The 19,808-nt window shown below is 36.4% G+C and overlaps 1 long non-coding RNA gene across 1 annotated transcript in view; it reads left to right on the plus strand.

Annotated features, from left to right (window-relative positions):
• Nucleotides 1-13,845: 13,845 nt before the first annotated feature.
• The window catches only part of LOC141567392 (uncharacterized), a 131,039-nt gene continuing 125,076 nt past the window's right edge, over nucleotides 13,846-19,808 (plus strand). Inside the window, exon 1 of the long non-coding RNA XR_016019674.1 lies at nucleotides 13,846-13,991. This is a non-coding gene — a long non-coding RNA (uncharacterized LOC141567392). The remainder of the gene's footprint in view (nucleotides 13,992-19,808) is intronic.

Here is a 19,808-nt window from a genome sequence, read left to right on the forward strand (position 1 = left end):
TTAATGAAGCACTAAGATTATAATAATTCTACAGTGTAATTGTCTTGATATGAAATATTGCTAAATGGTGTTGCTATTTTGAGAAAGAGCAGTGTGAAATGGAAGGGTATCCCTATTTGTGAAATGTTATGTTGGGGATATTTAATTCAAACTCAACCAAGCAGTGTGCCTCACCAGTTTTCAAAGATAACTTTAAGCTGTTTCCTTGGTAAGGCCCTTAACTAGGATCATTCAGATGAGTCTTTGCCATTATATTTTTTCCCCTTTTTCCTACAACACGCTTCCTAATAATGATTCTGTTTTAACTCAACTATTGTCTTTTGAGGGTTTGTGTGTATGTGTGTTTGTGCTTGTGTGTCAGAAACTATTTTGTACAATTATTTTTTTTTTTCCATAGGAGGAAAAGATTTATTTCCCCCTCACAATTCCTCCTGATTATTTAGTTCAAAAGAACCTCAAGGAAAATGCTGGAGGAAAAAACTAAGAAAATAGGACACATGAACATTGTACTCTGAGACAAGACTGAGGTCTCCAGCATGTTTTTATTTATAGAGCTTATGATCTGATCATTCTAGGACGTTTCTTTGGAAAATGACTACAATTTTTTTATTATAGAGTCTGAAAAAGAACTGTACAATATAACAATATGTTATATTACAACATGAATACTCTTTTTTCTCGGCAGCAAAAACAATAATGGCTTTGCCCCTGAGTTTCAGGTCAAAGCAGAGTCCTTTAGTGCACACCATTACATTACCAAACACTACATAAATGCCCAAGTTTTCCACAAGCTTATATCTCTGTCTTCTTCTTCTGTGTAAAGTTTAGGACCCAAGGCTTTCTGTTGTTCTCTTTTGCCTTTTTTATTTTCGGATTGTTTGAGGGGTGGGTCCAAGAAGACATCTTTCTTGAAAATTCCACCACTCTCCTGAGGTTTTGCAGATTTTTAGATTGATTAGCTTTTTCACATTAAATTTAATCGATATTGTATTTTTCAGATTCACAGCTTCTATAATGTCTATTCTTTAAAATGAGATTTAGAGCAGGAGGGGAATCCAAAGTAAGTTATATACCTTTGCAATCTCATCATGTAACTTATGTTGCTTCTCTGACTTTAAAATGTTCATGTAACAGCAGAGCGGAGAGGGTCTATACTGAAATCCCCTCTCTGTGCCTTCCTGCCATTCATAATTCATGCAAGCTCTGAATGAATTACTATTTGGTATGCACTCTTGGGACAAATAATATCATTTATGTATTGTGATTGCTACTCTATTCTATTTTCCTTTTTATTGACAAGAAACAAGGGTGTTACTTGTAGTTTTGAAAGTAAATGGGTTGCAGAAATCGTCCTTCTCTTTCTGAGAGAGGCACCTTCTTTCTGCAGGAAATGCTATTGTAAACTGTACTCTTATAAATGGTGTGTTAGTTCTCAAGATATTCCTGTCTCAATGTATAAAGTAACAAAGTGTTCCTTTAGCATTCAGTGGAGAGAGCCAATGGAAAGCAGGCGGTTAAGGACACGTTCCTAAAGTCTGGAAAATCAATGGGACACTAAAAAGGAAACTGAAGTGGACCGGAAGAAACCTCTTGAGGGTCATTTAAAATACCAGAAACTGATTATGAACAGAGCTTTTACCCAAGCAACTGGAGGGGGCCAGCAAACCCATTCTACTGCACTCCAGTTAAATGTCTAATAGTTGAGATGTTTTCTGCACAGCCCATAAAGGATAATGAGGAACGCTTTGATAGCTTTAAAGAAAGTCGCTCTGTGGCCTCTCACAAAAACATGATCTGAGTGTAAGTGGCAAATGCTTGCAGACCCCAAAATGAAAAGGGGCAATGCCAGCGAGGTAAAGCAGTTACCTTGCTAATTGCACAGGAAAGAGGCCCTGATGTGAGTTTATACCTGAGGGAAAAATAAAAGTGAGGGATACCAGAGTATAAAATCTAAGATCTCATTTACTTAAGCTGAAGCCTTCTGGAGACCTTGAAGTTATCTATGATTTTACCTCTGCATGATAATTATTTAATGTAGGTCAAATTAAGGATAACCTGCATTCTTAATTTTATTGTATTGTGTTTTTTTGGATTATGAACCATTCCTTGTATTAGTTAGGGTTAAAAGTGATTATTTTACCTCTCTCCCATTGCAATCATTTCTGAGATTATACTTGTATATCACCCCTGCCCCAACTCTAGGAAAGATAAACTTCATGAATAATTAAAAAAAGAAAAAAAAAGAAAAACATTCTTGTTGAAGTATTTATATTAAGTTTGGTAATGAAGAAAACAAGTTTCTTTAACTGTTCTTTTTATGGTGCCTTTGCTACTCTTAGCAAAAGTCTATTAAAAAGAGAAACCCTAAAATCCTCTCCCAAGGCACCGAGGACACTTACACTGACCTTGTACTCACTCTTTCAGAATATGAGACAGTTACATTGAATAAGAGAGTAGTTGAATACTTCTTTCTATTCATAGAAGTAATTTGCTACATGGTTAATAAGCTAGTCCACCAAGAATAAAGTAATTCTTTCTGCTGGATTTTAGGCAAGAATCAATCAATCAGTTGGTTAGTTTACAAAAATTGATTGCACACTTTCTTGGCACGACACCTAAGAAGGCGTTGAGAGTTAGCTGAAACAGTACACCTCCCAACAGAATGCAGAAAGATACGTGCTCAACAATTCTCCCTAAGTTATGCACGCTTCAACTAAAATTTAATGCACTGTAGAGATATGTCCAATAAAGTGGCCTTCCATAAAAATCAAATAATAATGCTCTTTGAATCAATGATCTGAGAAAAGGGGCAATGGAATGTCCTACTAGGAGCGTCCTCAAGCACTTACTGAAAGCCTACTGTTTACATTTACATGGGTGTACTGGTTAGGATTCTCCCTTTATCCTAGCTTTATCCTAGAAGACTGACTGACAGATGCAGGATGGGGCAATAAATCAAAACTGATCTCCACTCACACCTGGACCTGTTTTAGCTTCCGTGGTGTACAGTGCACTATCACTGATGGCTAGGTGCCCCTTCTTATGATTATTTTACTGTGTATGTCAGCCATTCTCAAACCCAGAAGTTTTGAGTGAGGTCACACTCAAAATTTATTGAGGACATTCAAAACTTGAGTGCTGTGTTTATCAGTATTCACCCCAATAGAAATTTAAACTATTTAAAAATATTCATTTATTATTTTAAAAATGAGAAATCCATTACATTAATATAAGTGTGTTTCATTAAAAGACCCATTTTCTAAAATAAAATGTATTTAGTGAGAAGAGTGGCAACTTATAAGGAATAGAGAGAGGGAAATGAATCTACAAAAGCTATAAAAAAAGAATAATCAGAGCGTTATGAAATACCGAACAACGTTCTTTTAAAAAGAAACAGAGGCTGACTATCTATGTTAAGCAAAACTTAAATTTATAGAGAAAAATCCAGAGGTATCAGAAATGCAGAAAACATGGAGAACCAGATTTGGAAAATGGGCACAAAATAAGTTCCGGAGAACTGGACAGCATAAACTATAACAAACATAATGCAACAAGAATTGGCAGGGGTGGAAGTGGCGTCTGTTGTCAGTATATGGAGATGATCTCCAACCATCCCTGCATCCTGATTTGATCAAGTTTTAAAGTTCTAGGAGAAGCTGTGTGATTGGCTGAACCCTTCATACAGCACTACCTGCTATTCTGGGAAAGGAGGTTCTTTGCTTTCAGCTTCTGCAATGGGAAGCAACCATTACCTCTCACCCAAACTCCACACCAACGAAGCATTCTCCAAAATGGAGTAGAGATGCCAATAGGAAGAGGAAGGGAAAGGGAGTGCATGCTGGGTAGAACAACCACCAAAACAATGGCAAAGATTCTTATGAGACAATAGCTAGAAAGCTGGGACATTCTTCCACATAGAGTGAAATTTGAATAACAGAGAAAAACAAAGCTTCTTCACTGGCAGCAACAATAAGGAGGTCATCGGTAACTTCAGCAAAAGCATTATGAGCAGAGGGGTGATGCTAGAAAACCAGACTGAAATGGACCCAGGAGAAAGAGTTGGGTGACAGAGTGAATATACCTAGTGTGGATGACCATTTGAAGAAGGTTAGCTTATAATAACAGAAGAAGAAATTTGTTTTTATGATTCGGAAACATTCATAATGGCAGAGAAAAGAATTTTGCCCTCGATCAGGGGTTTTCCAATTCTGATGGGCCCGGAAAGAGTTCTAAAGCTTGCATGACCCTAGATGGCTAAATTTCCCAAACTGGACAATTAACCACACATTGGAATTTCTCTTCCTTTTTGCAGGACACCAATAAGTTGCATAACTCTGTAAGTGGCTTTGTCTTGGTCACATGATTTATCACTTTAATGCCTCAATATATGTTGCTGCTATGCCTAATATTGCTGTCTTTGTATTTTTCTCTCCCTATGATTTGAAACACATTGCAGGGAGGGAACTCTCTTATACCTCACAGTACATGCTACAACATGGGGCATGAAACAGTGCACATGCTTTGGGAATACTAACTTAAGATTAGTTTATTGATTTTTAAGAACATTGAGTAAAATGACATTTACCTACAAATCTTCACAATAAAAAATATCTTTGTGTTTTCTTCCTTGAAGTTTCATGGCTATCTACCCTGGTTCCTTTTACCATCTCCCCTATGCAGAGCCGTTATGAAAATTCATGAAGAAAAACACACATTTTTTGCATTGTAAGATAGAATAAACTTTTAGATTGGAAACTTCCAAAACAAACAGAAACCAATGAAAAATGTATTTTACTGCTTTCTATCTAAAAATGGAACTGCCCAATTTAAGCTATTTTTAAAACCTGTATATTCATGTAGCTTGCATACCAAAATGAAAATTGGTGAGCTATAAACCTTTGAAAAACAGGGTTTATAATGGAAACAGTAATTGACCCTTAAGTACAACATCAAAAATACAATACTATATAATACAAAGCCCAGGGCTTGGGATCCCATCTCTGCTCTAACCTCAGACTGGCACGCTAACCCGACACCACAAAGCCAACTAATAGTTATATCCCAAGATGTTCTCTTCTTACATGGCAGGGAAGTGGATATGTGATCCAATAGCTACATGCAGCTAGTTTCTCACAACCGGTACCCCAAGTGTCTTTAAATGAACTCACAATACCAGAGTTATGACTCTAGTAAATATTTGGGCTTTCCTGGGAATACCATTTAATTAGAAAGAAAGAAGAGAGGAAGAAAGAAAGAAAGAAAGAAAGAAAGAAAGAAAGAAAGAAAGGAAGGAAGGAAGGAAGGAAGGAAGGAAGGAAGGAAGGAAGGAAGGAAGGAAGGAAGGAAGGAAGAAAAAAAGGAAGAAAGAAAGAAAGAAAGAAAGAAAGAAAGAAAGAAAGAAAGAAAGAAAGAAAGAAAGAAAGAAAGAAAGAAAGAAAGGAAGGAAGGAAGGGAGACTGCTACTACCCCAGAGGTTGTGCTGTGTTGCATCATGAACTTTGGGTATGTGATAATGTAACCTTATACCACAGGATGCAGTGAGGGTGGAATGACCAATTGTCAGGAAAACTCATGGAATTGCCAAAAATACTCTCAAAATATTTCGAGTTGTCTTCAACTTTGCTCCAGTTCATAGTTGGTCAAGTTTCCCATTTTCCAAGCCACAACTATCCATTTTTATCATGAGAAAATGCAATGTAAACGAAAGAGGAAAATAAAAGTATTGGACTTAACTAATGACATACTTGTACGAAGGGTAAATCCGCTCTCCAAGTTATACCTGGCTTAGGCAAAGAGGGGGTTCTATATGCTTAGGAGCTTAACCCATCTTGTTGTTTTTTGGGTTTTTTCCCCCTTTATGGGAAGGAGAGAAGGGGTTAATGGAGTTTGTTGCTAAAGAAAGTTCAGAGATTCCTTTCATTTTAAAGTTGAAATGTGAGAACATTGCCAGCTTATTCTTTTAAGAAGCTTCCAAAGAATTTGTCGGCTAAGAATAGTGAAGATTTCGCCTTTTAAAATGTCATCTATTCACATACATTTTCAATAAGCTATGTTTATCAAGGGATAATTAGCAGGACAATTTGCTGGTATTCCCTTGTTGGGCCTTCTGTGTCTTTTGCTACCTTAATAATTAGTGAATTTGGTAAAATGAAACGGAGTGAGCTGTTACTGATTCTGTCTATACTCTCTCTTCATCTACATCCTGTGACCAAGACACCGAGATTTGAAGAAAGGACCCCGGGAGAACGTTGGAATTGGGACAGAGAAGAGTATTTTTATTTGTGGACGTTTTTAGAAGATTTTAGAAGTGATCAGCATCTACTCTGGGATCCAGCAATTTTGCTAGTTGCAATTAAAGTATTGTTTTTGTATAATGATATAAGACACTGATGTGCATTTTAAAATTTCAATGCTTCAAAATAAGTAAGATACGTCTGATGTCACAGTAGAGCAATTCTATGATTGTGTTCATATCTTTCCTCAAATACTCTGATCTATCTCAGATAACTTCACGGTATGTATTACCAACTCTATTTACTCGATGTCATACCAAGGAATATAGACCTCTTGCACATACATGTGTGAACACAAATGTACATGTTTTCTCTACTTTCGTTCATTTTTTTTGTTCTTTCTTTATAATTCTTTAATATACTGATTTTGCTTCACCCTATTTTATTCTCCCCATGAATTGTATAAATTTATTTATAGCTTATTACACTGCACATCAATAATTACGTGATGGACTAACGTTTTGAAATATGAACTGATGCTTTCCCTTTTCCTTGTATCCTTTGGCCCTTCCCAAAAGTTAGGGAAGAGATAACACATCCAAATGCAAATTAAAAATGGGTAGAGTCTTAGCTTTGGAGCTTCGAAAGCTTACTTCTTGGGGGAAGCAGGAAGAACTCAGGGCATGGGCAAATTATTTGAAAACTACCTGCTAAGAGCCAAGCTGCTCATTTGACCTTAGATAAAATGTTCAGGCTGGGGGCATGGAGAAGTTGGAAAATAAACATTGAGAGTTTAGAATGGGTGGGTCCCTGAGAAAAGAATAAAAGGCCCGGTTCCAGTTTTTTTGGCTGACGCTAGCTGAGTGGGGAGAAGGATGTTTAAGGAGGAAATGTGGGCAAAAAAAACACAAAGCAGGATTGACTCGAAATTTAAGGGGCTTATACAGATTCATGGCTTCGTACAAGGGCCCCAAGGATCAGGGTCACAGCCAGGGGGAGAACGTCTAAGATGCCCAGTGTCCTGGTCTTTATTCCCCATGTTCACACAGGTTGCTTGAGTCCTACCTGTTGAATCCATTCACGAATGGTGGTTTTCTCTTTCTTTCTTAATTCCCAGTCTCCTCTCCGATCCTTGAATGAAATCCTGCTCGTCCCATGGCTCACTGGGGATCACAGCTGTCCCTGAGAAGGCTTTTGCCATATGTTTGGCTGTACTTAAGCACGTGGCAATTGTTCTATTGTCATGAGATGCAAAAATCTCTCTGATCTGACCTGGTCCACTTGCTTTGACTCACCTTGCAGCCTGGGGTCTGCTGACAGCTCAGATTCCACCTGGAGGGTACACTGGTCTACGTACACTTGATTCCCAGCCTAACCTAGGATTTCTGTTCTTTTCTCACTTGGAGCCTAACTAGGTCGAGGAGCAAGCAGCTGGAAATCTTTTTTAGGGACCCATTCATGTCTTCTCTTTCAAAGTATGTTCATTGATACTCTAGGAAATTGTACCTCTCATCTTGAAATATGATATCTTGGTTCTTACTCATTAATTAACACTTTCTATTACCTGAGGTTTATTTCCCTATTTTCTTCTGAGGATGAAGCTAAGAATAGATTTGCTTGGTTTAAATATTTTTTTCTTTAAGTTTTGGTGGCATCTCTTCCTAGAGGTAATACTTAAGGTATCAGTTGATTGAATAAGGAAAACCCAAGGGTTCCAAGAAAATATATAGAAAATATGAGTCAACATTTCAAAAATATCATCCCACCACAAATATGTATGTGTGCAGTTTTATTTAGTACCTAGCTCTCCTGCTAAAATATAAGCTTGATGAAGGCACAGACATCTTTTTTGCTCTTGGCTCCAACCTTAGCACCTTATACATTGCCTGAAACACAGTAGGTACTCAATAAATATTTTTAAATAAATGAAGAAGTGAAGTGGTAAATGAAATACTAAAACCATTACTGTTACTATTGTGTAGCAAGCCCTACCTACCATTTCCTCAGGGAGACCTAAGATGATTTATTTTATCCATTACTAACTCTAAAAACTGCTGGTTGCAACCAATGTTTGGTAAGACTTTTATTTTCTCCCTGGTTTTACAAATTTAATGCATCCTTAATGTAAAATTAGGTGAGATCCAGAAATGAAGACTTTTTTTGTGTGTGTTTGTTTGTTTTTTTAACCACTGTTGATTGAAATGAGATTTTACAAATCTATCTATTGAGAGAAAGTAGTCATTTAGATTAATGGAGAATTTCTGATAAATTGACTGGCCTCGAGTGGTTAAATTTTTTTGAGTATGATTGCACAAGGTTGAAATGAAACATAGAAGACTCATGGAAGCTTATTTTGTTCTTAGTTCTGAGTATTAGTTATAGAGTACGTTTTTTATTTTTTAAAGAATGTTTTAAGGATTTTGCTTTATTCTCAAAGCAAAGATTTAAGGTGAAGTCACCTTTGATTCTTCTGTGAGATGCTCTCTAAACAATCTGTTTCAGTAACAATTACCTGCTAAAAGTTCCTACTCCCCAGGCCCTTGTACCTGCCTGTCGTTCTCATTGACCTGAATGAAGGTTAAATGTGTGTTGCTGAAGGGAGAATTTGAGGGTCTGCAGAGGCTCTCTCTTGTATGTGACAGAAGTGTGTGTGTGTGTGTGTGTGTGTGTGTGTGTGCTCTGAGAGAAGCCACTAGCTACATATTTTCACCTCTGCAAGAAAAGTAATTCAATTCTGAGAACTGAAAGCTAGAATTAATGTCTATTTTCAGATGTATAGAAACTATAAATTAACAAAGAAAAATATTCCATTCTAGTCAATAATTCCATAGAGGTAGACTGATAGCTTCCTAGAGATTGTGTCTAATTTCCAATTTGTGGACACACTATATGATTAGAATTGAAATGATATGCATAAGAGTAAAAGGGGAGAGGTGTATTGACAATGGAAAACCTGGCACCAGTGATGGCTGTTTATTCCTTTACCATGGATCTCATTTGGATATTCATCTCAAGTAAATGTCAATTTAGTCATCCAGGCAAAGCTTTATTAAAACATGTAAAATGCAACTTTGAAAAAATATTGAGTACTTATTGAATCCACATTAGATAAAACTATACCTAGTCAACATATATTAAGTACTTACTAAGTATTTTCATTTTTTTTTTTAAAATAGTTCCTTGGTAATAGTTGAAAGCTCATGTCCCAGATTAAAAAAAAAACCACACACACAAAAAAAACAATGGGTGGACTATTAAGCAATCAGCAAATAAATTTTATTGATAGAGGAAGTTGATCAACCTGATTTGGTATTTTAAAAATGATTATCTAATGTCTTCAATTCAGCTTAAGTAGATGAAGACAAGTAACTCCCTAGATGTTTCTGTTAATGTTTACATATTAAGGATAATTCTAGAGGCTTCTTTTCAGTGTTGGAAAAAGAACATCTTGTTTATTTTAAATTCCTGCATATCATTCTTCCATTGGTCACTCAAAGGGGAAAAGTATACTAAATATTCATTCATATTTGGAATTCTTTAAATTGTAGAACCAATCAGCAATAGTTTATTAAAAGAAATGAAAACAGTTATATGAATGCCACATCGTCTCGGGCAATAGATCAAATTTGAAAAGTTTGAGTCTGTTGTGGCATTGACATTTCTAAAGCAGTCACCATGAAATATCTCAAAATGCAGGTTTTAGCAAATACCACAAAATACATATTCATATTCTAGTTTTCTAACTGTTCCCTATTGTTAAAAGCATTTGTCCTGTCTTTGGATTTTGGAAAGAGAAAAACTAGAAAGAAAGCATATATTTTTTTAGGCATATATTTTTTTAGGCATATATTTTAGGTGTACGTGGATTTTTTTTTTTAAAGGTATGTTCTCCTCCTTCTTGTATGAGTATTTCTCTCTTCTGATTGGACGTAATATTATCATTTTAAGAGCACAATTGTGACCTTTATCATGAACTGAAAGTGTCACTTTGTGGGCTGTTCCTGTGAAAAATAAAAAAAGATTCTCACTAAATCTTTTTATAGGATGTACTCATAATCTTTCCCTTACTTGGGAGATAGTCCTTAATTATTGGGGTGGAGCCTTGTCAAATGTTATCATAAAAACATGGTAAATCAAATATAGCTAATGAATTAAAATCTCTACTTGTTCAATACCTTGTTTTTTCCTTTTAAAAAATGTCCTTCTTCTTTTCTCTTCACCTGTCTCCCTTCACACTTCCCATTCCAGTTCTACAAATCTGCAACAACCCGAACTTTAGTCTTCAATAGTCATGGCTCCAGGAATCTCTCATAATCATTTTCCTGCACACTTAAATTGAATATAAATAATGTCATTACATCTTCTGAGCATGTGGCTACTTATATTTTCTTTCTATTAATTGGGGAGGGGGATATTGAAATCAGAAGCTGTTAGAGAGATTTGACCTTTTCATAAAAATATAAAATTCAGGTATTTATATTGATAATTGTGACAGGGTCACGACGATCCATGTAATTTGTCTTTTTTCTGGTAAGAACAGAGAACACTTGTTGTGGATAGAATATAACTAAATCCCACTAGACAAAGTTGAGTATATTCCTAACCTCAACATATGACACTAGAAATGTCTGCGTTAATGATAGAATTATTTTAATATAAGTTTTAAAGTACTGATTAAGACTGGGATTAAATAAATCTATATTCGATTAATGTCAGGAAATATTCATTCACTTTTTGGGCTGAATTGAAACATAGACAACCATTTTTCATTCACATGAACTATCTACATATACTTTGAATACAATCTAGTTCACTTAAATTCATATAATCTTAAAGAGAACAAATTGATATCAAATTCATCTTTGAACTTAGTCTGGATACCATTCATTAATACAACTAAGTATTTAAGGGACTATTCTGTACCTAACACTGTTCTAGAATTTAAAGGTCTAACAGTGAGTAAAGTGCCTGTAGGACATATGTGTGTATGTGTGTGTGTGTCTGTGTGTGTGTGCGTGTACGTGTGTGAGAGTGGAAGAGAGACCCCCTGTCAATGAAGCCTACATTCTAGAGGGAAGAAAACATTATACAAAGGGCTACAGAGATAAATATGAAAATATAAAACTATGATAGTGTAAGTGCTTTAAAGGAAAAGAAAGTGTTATGAGATTATTGCCTAATTAAGGAGGTCAGGAGTGACTCCGCAGAGGAAGTCAGGACTGAACTGAGATTTAAATGAACAGTAACATTTCTTGCATGAAGGATGGCAGAGATGAGGAAGGAAAGGGGATGAATACTCTACTGAGCAAAGACCCAGCACTGGGAATGAGGAAAGGTGAGACATGAAAAGCAGACAGGGTCCAGAGTATAGATGTTAGCCTTTGCACTCAATTCAACAGGAAGCCATTGATGCTTTAATCAGGGGATGTGGGGTAGGACACAGTGGTGAATACAGCCAGAACTCGCATTTTGTAAAGAACATTCTGGCTGTGGTATGGAAAACCACACTGACTGCAAATGGGTACCTTTGACAGGAGTTCGCTACAGTAGTTCAAAAAAGAAGGGGTGAGAGTTTGGATTGGGATGATGGTGGGGGGAAAGAAGAAAACAGAAAGGAGTCAATAAATATCTGTTTATTATAGAATAATAATGAACTAAGTGTATTAGTTTATTATAAGTAATAATCTTATTATTTAAAGCTACAGAATAGTATTTGATTTTTATGTTATATTCATTATATATTATTACATACTACATTGTAATATTTATATTGTTATATGTTATTTAATTTAATATTTCCATACATTAATTAACATGCCAATTTATATTACAAGATTTGGGGAAGTTTGATATGGAAGTGGAGACCGCCAGGAGAAGGCATTATACAAAATGTCCCCGGTGACTGTGCATCTGTGCCATGATGCTCTTCAATAGGGAAAGAGAGAGAGGGTCTGAGCAAGAAGGCCAGGATATATTTGGTTTTGACCTGTAGCCTTTGAAATATCTCAGTGAAAATAACCAGAGAGCATTTTTACTGGGATTCAAGGCCTTCAGCTCAGAGGAGAGATCTAGACCACAGATATACAACTGTACAGCTTTTGTGTGCAATCGATACGAAAGCCACAGCAAACGGACGGGGTTGCCTACAGAAAGTACAGAGGGAGAAGAAGAAGGGGACACAACCTGCCCAGGAAACTGTAATATTGCAATTATGAAGGAAGATTGAAAGTCAGAAAAACAAACCAATGGTCAGGCAGGTAGGAGGAAAAGAAGGGAGTATAAGGTTCAAAAAGTTAAGGAAAGAGAATGTTTCAAGGTGGAGAAAAAGGAAACTAAAACATAATAAATAGTTCTCTATGTATCCTGAGCCAAAATTGAATTGACATCTTTACAGGCTCTGTTAGTACTAGTAGAAGATGCTAAAAGAAAATCTAATGACACCATCTAACTTGAGACAGATAAACAGAAACAGGTATGCCATGTGTGGAATCCAATGAGTGATGCTTGTTCAGTGATTATGTTACTAGGTCACAAATTAGAACCCTAGATTTTTTCAGTCAGAGCACTCAATGTAGTTTGTGACTCTAAACTTTCTCTCTCTCTCTCTGTCTCTCTCTCTCTCCACCCCCCGCTCATATATATATATATATATATATATATATATATATATATATATATATATATATATTTCTTAGTTTAATTGCAAAGACAACATGTAGTTTCTAACCATTGTGTCCCCAGCATCTAATGTAGTGCCTAAAAACACTCCAAAGACATTCAATATCTGCTGATGAACAAATGAATGACTCTCAAATATGCAATAAAAAAAGGAAAGCTCTGAGTTATGAAAGAAAAGACTTAGGTCTTGCATTGCTCTGGGTCATGTGGCATAAAAAATATCTAGGAATCCCTCTTTTTTTTAAATTTATTGGGGTGACAATTGTTAGTAAAATTACATAGATTTCAGGTGTACAATTCTGTATTAGATCATCTATAAATCCTATTGTGTGTTCACCACCCAGAGTCAGTTCTTCCATCACCATATATTTGATCCCCCTTACCCTCACCTCCCACCCCCCACCCCCCTTACCCTCTGGTAAGGAATCCCTCTTTTTTAATGTACAAAAGCATATGCCTTGACAGCAATTCTGCCAAGATAGTTTCTGTCCTAAATTTCCCTGAATCTGTTTACCTAGTTCTGCTGAAAACATTGGAGCAGATCTCCCTGAAAACAATTAGCCTTTTCTAAAAACCTATTGCCATCCAGATTAACTTTAAACTGTGCCAATGATATTTGAAGAAGGCAAACATTTTCCAGACGTTGTATCCTAGCTCACATCCTCTAGCAGCACACCTGTTTGCCATTGCTGTAGCATCCAGCGATCTCAGGTGAGCCCGATAGTGTCTGGTCGCAGCTGCATCCTGTTTTTCTTGTTTTCTGCCCGGGGCTTCTCTGCAACCTCTGAGTAAAAGGCTGGGCATGCGCGCATCTGGAAGGGTAGGAAATTCACCTCCTCAAGGGACCTTTGACCAATAGGGAATGAGAGCCATGAAGAAATACAAGCATACCTCATTTTAATACACTTTGCTCTATTACGCTTCACAGGTGTTGCATTTTTTACAAACTGAAGGCAAGATCCTCCACCAGCAAAAAAGATTACCACTGGCTTTATTGCAGTGGTCTGGAACAAAACCTGCAATATCTCTGATATATGCCTGTACTCCCCTCTACACTGGTCTCCGGTAGACGATTCTAAGGTGAGTTCTACATGATTTCTCTTTGGGTCCCCAAAAATACAGCCCCGATTTCCACAGCGGTAGTCAATTCAATGATACTTTCTCTATTCATTTCCTGTTTTGCTTTCTCCAGCACCCTACCCTAGTTGTTCCTTGGGGGAATTTACAAAAATGAAGTGTCTGACCACAAACCTTTTTCAGAAGGCTGATTTTGGGAGAACCCAAGTTAAGAAAGATTTCTATTAAATCTGTATTGGTACATGGAGTTCACATTACCAATTAGAATGTTTCTGAAATGTTGAGTGTAATTTTAATTATTTTAAAGCAATATTTTTTATGGATTTATATTTTAATTTTAGAGGTGCTATATTGTTATTTTGTTATGAAATTTTAATTGGCATTAACTTCTAACTCTTTTAGTATCTTACCTGGGATATCCTCCAGATTTTATTCGAAGCAAATAATCATCTGTAAATAAGCATTTAAATGTATTAGCATTGGAGTTATTTAAAGAAATAATTTATTAAGAAATAATTTCTTTGCTGGTCACAGCACAATTCCCTACTTGGTAGCATGTGTATTTTCATAAATTTTATCTTGGACTATAGTTTTATTTTGGCAGGTTTGTATAAATTTTAATCTTTATTGCTAGTGCCCTTTATTGGACTTGGTAATTTTTTTCTTATTTTTATAATAATGATAATGCTTTTTTCTGATCCAAAAATATGTTAAAGTGAATAGTATATACATGTAGATGTTTCTCTTTTTATTGGGAAGAAAATAAAGTATTTTTCTTCAGCTGTTCCCTCAACCCATTAATCACAATACAATAATGGTATTAATTATGCTTAAACGTAGTTTGCTTTTATAATTTGTGAACCTCCAATAACTCAAGACTTTCAAATTATTTGTCTTCCATGTAGACATTTTGATTACTAAAACATTCCTAAAGCTAGAAGAAGGAATAATAACATAGGATTAAAACTATGAATCACCTTTTGATTAAACACTCTGTAGTCTTTGTTGCTAAATCTTCACTTGGAGAATAATTATAAGTCTCATTTGAACTTGTAGATTTTAATTCTATATTGATCACTATTAGCTGGTACAAGCAATACACATTCACTCAGATCATAGTTTGAATTTAAACTGGATATTTACGCTTGGTTATAACAACAGTGGTCTCTAATTGTACCACTCCATAGATAAGACTGAGGAAACAGTATGCTGCATAAATGGACAGTGACATTTGGTAACAATCTCCTATCAATGTTGAATTTGATGCATCCCTTGAGGTCATATGTTCACTCAACTCCATCTCTATTGGAGTAGCAGTCTTCTAATAAAGCCTTATAATGGGAATAATAGGAATAATAGATGCATATGTATAAAGATGTGTATATTTTAAAGTATTTCATATACATCACCTCATTTAATTGACAAATTATCTTTTGATACAGGTGAAGGAGGTATACTTATTTCCATTTAGGCTCAGAGAAATGGTGTTACATATGACTAAATTGAAAGAACTAATACATGGGAAATTGGGAACGAGGTATTGTGGTTGCTGATCCAGTGAGCTCCCTGGTATATGCCTATGCCCCGCTTTATACCTTCACTAGGCTATTGTCTTCTCAGCTATGGCTCATCCTGTCTCCTGCTCTCATATTCTTCCATCCTCTACCTTTCTCACCAAATGGTGAGACACATACCAGGAGCTATGTTGGACAAGCTTTATCCTTTGCCTTCTCACTCAACTTCAACTTCACGTGTGATTTTTCTGTGATGATTAATTTTATGTATCCACTTGGTGAGATTATCATACCCAGTTATTCAGTTAAACCCAAAACTAGATATTGCAGCACTGTGGTTAACATCTATAATCAGTTGACTTTAAAGCAGATTACCCTTGATGATGTGGATAGGTCTTACGAACAAAAACTGAAGTTCCTTAAAATACGTTTCTTGATACAGTTTTATGTTTTAAGATTTTTATCAAAATATAGCTCGAATACAATTTTATATTAGTTTCAGGTGTACACCATAGTTATTCAACATTTATATAAGAAGTGATCACCATGTAAGTCCAGCGACCATCTGATATGGTACTATGCTATCACAGTATTATTGACTATATTTCCTATGCTGTATATTACATCCCCATGACTTATTTGTTTTATACCTGAAAGTTTGAATGCTTTACTTCCCTTGACCTCCCCCCTTTTAATTTGTTCAATTACAGTTGGCATTCAATATTATTTTACATTAATTCCAGGTGTATAGCACAGTGGTTAGACATATATGTAATTTAAGAAGTGATTCCCTTGACTAGTACCTCCTGACACTATACATAGTTATTACAATATTATTGACTATATTCCCTGTGCTTTACATCCCCATGACTATTTTGTAACTACTAATTTGCTCTTAATTTCTTCATCTTTTTTACATTGTCCCCCAAATCCTCTCCCTTCTATCACCCCGCTAAATCTACCCATCTGACACCATACCTAGTTAATACAATATTATTGACTGTATTCCTTATGCTATACCCTACATCCCCATAATGACTGTGTAACACCAATTTGTACTACTTAATCCCTTCCCTTTTTTTCACCTACACTCCCAAATACTCTCCTATCTGCCAACCATCAAAATGTTTTCTGTATCTATGACTTTGTTTCTGTTTTGTTTGTTTGTTTATTTTGTTCTTTAGATTCCACATATAAGTGGAATCATATTGCATCTGTCTTTCCCTATCTGACGTACTCCACTCAGCACAATAGCTTCCAGGTCTATCCGTGAGCTACAGATGGCAAGAACCCATTCCCTTCCCTGACTGAGCAATATTCCATTGTATATATGTACCACCTCCTCTTTATCCATTCATCCATCAGTGGACTCCCAGGCTGACTCCACATATTGGCTGTTGTAACAGTGATGCAATGAACATGGATGCACACATCTCCCTGAAATAGCATTTTGGGTTTCTTTGGATAATTACCCAGAAAGTGGGATTACTGGACACTTCTTTGTCTCTGGTTATAGCCTTTGTTTTAAAGTCTATTTTGCCTGGTATAAATATTTCTACTCCAGATTTTTTTTTTCCATTTCCATTTTCATGAAATATCTTTATCCATCTCATTAGTTTTGGTCTGTTTCTTCAGTATGTTTCTTTTGATCTGAAGTGAGTCTGTTGTAGGCAACATATGTAAGAGTCGTGTTATTTATTTATTTTTTATCCATTTAGCCACCTTATCTTTTTATTGGTGCATTTACCTATTTACATTGAATGTAGTTATTGGTTGATAGATATGTAGTTATTACTATTTTGATTTTCCTTTTTTTTTGGTTTGAAAGAGGTCCGTTTATCATTCCTTGTAATACTGGTTTCATGGTGAGGAACTCCTTTAGCTTTTGCTCGTCTGGGAAGTTCTTTATCTGTCCTTCGATTCTAAATGACAGCTTTGGCAGGTAAAATAATCTTGGTTGTACATCCTAGCTTTTCATCACTTTGAATATTCCGTGCCAATCTCTTTTGGCCTGCAGAGTTTCTGTTGAGAAATCAGTTGACAGACTTATGGGCGCTCCTTTTTGGGTAACTGATTTTCCTTTGCTGCTTTTTAAGATTCCTTCTTTGTCTTTAACCTTTGGTATTTTAATTATGTTGTGTCTTGGTGTGGACCTATTTGGGTTCATCTTGTTTGGGACTCTCTGCACTTCCTGGGCTGTATGTCTATTTCCTTCTCCAGGTTAGGGAAGTTTTCCATCATTATCATTATTCCTTCAAATAGGTTTTCAATTAATTGCTCTTTTTCTTCTTCTGGTACCCCTGTAATGTGAATATTGGTACACTTGATATTGTCCTAGAGGCCTGTTAAAGTATCCTCACTTTTTTTTTTTAACTCTTTTTTCTTTTTCTAATCTTATTGGGAGTTTTCTGCTACTTATCTTCTAAATCACTGATTTGATCCTCTACTTCATGTAATCTACTGTTGTTTCCCTTTAAATGTATTCTTTCAATTATCATATTCTTTATTTCTGACTGGTCCTTTTTTGTGTGTTTTCTAGATCCATTTTTATGTTTCTTATCTCTTTGTTGAAGTTCTCCCTGAGTTCATTGAGCATCATTACAACTGGTGTTTTGAACTGTACATCTGGTAGATTGCTTTCCTCCATTTTGTTTAGTTCTTATTCTGGAGACTTGTTTTGTTTCATTTGGAAAATTTTTCTTTGTCCTCCCATTTTGCCTGCCTCCCTGTGTTTGTTTCTATGTATTAGGTAGAGCTGCTATGCCTCCTGGTCTTGGTAGAGTGGCCTTATGTAGTAGGTGTCCTGTGGGGCCCAGTGGGGTCATCTCTTTAGTCACCTGAGCCGGGTCCTCCAGGTATGTTCCTTGCATGGATTGTGTGCCCTGCTGTTGTATTTGAACCTTGGTTGTTCTTTGCACATCAGTGAGAGGGATTGAACCTTGGGCTGATTAGTTTTGAGGCCTGGCTATGACTACATTAGAAGAGCTGTTGTGCAGGGGCTGTCTCTATGGAGCAGGACTCACTTTAGCAGGTCTCTGGTGTAGCTCCAGTCTGCTTTTTCGGTGTGCTGTACTTGGAGGTGGCTGAGTGATGCTCTTGTGTGGTCCAAAGCTGGCTACTGGGCTTGCAGCATCACGGCCTCCTGGGAGGGGGCTGCTGCAGACAAAATTCAGCTGCAGCCTATGTCCTGCCCGGGGCTACCTGGCATGAGCCACAAAGCAATCTGCCACCACCTGAACTGAGCTGCTGTCCCAGTGCTGGCATTCAGAGCAAGTGAGTCCGTCAGCTAGTAAGTCCCTTCTTGAACCCTTTAAGAGGACCACCTGGGACTCTAGCCTTCCTCCTCTCACTCAGCCATGACCTCTGCTGGTTTTCACAGCAAGAAGTTATGGGGACTTCTCTCCTTGGCACTGGAGTCCTGATTTGGGGAGCATAGTGTGGGGCTGGGGCCCCTCATTCTTCTGTGGGATCCTCTGCAGCCCAGATATCCCTCCTGATTTTTAATGATTACGTGTGGGTATGGGACCCACCCATTCAGTATCTCTGCCCCTCCTGTCAGTCTCAAGATGGCTTCTGCTCCATGTCCTTAGTTGTAGAACTTTGATTCAGCTAGACTTCTGGTGATTCTCAATGATGGTTATTCTGTAGTGTTGTTGTAATTTTGATGTGGTCATGAGACGATGCAAGCACAGCATTTACCTTCTCCATCATCTTGACTTTAAGTGTTTTGGTATAGTTTTACATATCTATCTTCTATTGTTTCCATTTCTCTGGAGAATCACGACTGTTATACTTGCCTTATATTTTTCCTAGAATGTCAGTATTGTAAAATTTTGCTCCATCAATATTATTCTTTTCCTTCAAAAAGTCTCTATACATCTACTCTCACTCATTTCCATAGTCTCCCCTCCTTGTCAAAATTTAACATTTTATTTGTGCTTTTGATTCCGTACTTATATTCATTGTATGACCTGTTTCACCAATCTTTTTCTCTTGCAACACCAGTCTTGACACTTCTCAATCAGTGAACATAATCCTAATGTATAGGACACAATAATTCCCTTCAGCCAGTTCCCTTCAATCTTCCTATCAGTAAAATGAGGGGCACTTCAAATCATATTCCAGATATCTTTTTGTTAACTACATATGAACACTGAGTACTAAATAATATATTTTATTATTGGTTTCAGTCATGTTTTTCAACCTATTTATAGTTTTGCAACAGAAAGTTAAGGAGTAGGGAATCAAGTAAGAACTCAGTCACAAATACTGACTCATAATTTGGTGTTGGATATTTGGATACTAG

This window comes from Rhinolophus sinicus, chromosome 17, assembly GCF_057876585.1.
Source record: "Rhinolophus sinicus isolate RSI-liver-muscle chromosome 17, RSI-T2T, whole genome shotgun sequence".
Lineage (NCBI taxonomy): Eukaryota > Metazoa > Chordata > Mammalia > Chiroptera > Rhinolophidae > Rhinolophus > Rhinolophus sinicus.